Source organism: Nestor notabilis, unplaced genomic scaffold (assembly GCF_000696875.1).
Source record: "Nestor notabilis isolate BGI_N333 unplaced genomic scaffold, ASM69687v1 scaffold20318, whole genome shotgun sequence".
Lineage (NCBI taxonomy): Eukaryota > Metazoa > Chordata > Aves > Psittaciformes > Psittacidae > Nestor > Nestor notabilis.
Genome location: NW_009939865.1, coordinates 1 through 452, shown reverse-complemented (window position 1 = coordinate 452; position 452 = coordinate 1).

The following is a 452-nucleotide window of genomic DNA, read 5'->3' as shown; positions in this document are numbered from 1 at the left end:
TCAATGTGTCCCATCCCGTCCCCCCCTCCCCCAGTGAATTCCTGTTTATGCTGGGGGGATCTGACACCTTATTTGGAGGAAACTGAGGAAAGAAGCACTTGTGAACCCCCACCCTGTCATGCCCCAAAGCTGGGGGGCACAGCAGACACAGTAAATTCAGCCCCCTCTGCATGCTAAGGGGCAGGATACCTATGCCTGTGGCATCAGGGTCCTTCTTCCAGGAAGAGGGGGAAGCAGTTAGGATGGGGGTGCCATTGCAGCACGGTGGAACATCACTGTGTGCCCTTACAACCAGAAAAGAGGTGCCCCCCCAGCACTGACCTGCAGCATCCCCCTGCTTCCAAGGGCGATCTAGGGGACCCCGTGGGCTCTCTGCCACCGCCCCCCGTGCACCCCACTAGTGACACACAGGCATGTGCACACACTCACCCAGGACTCCCCTTTCCAAGATG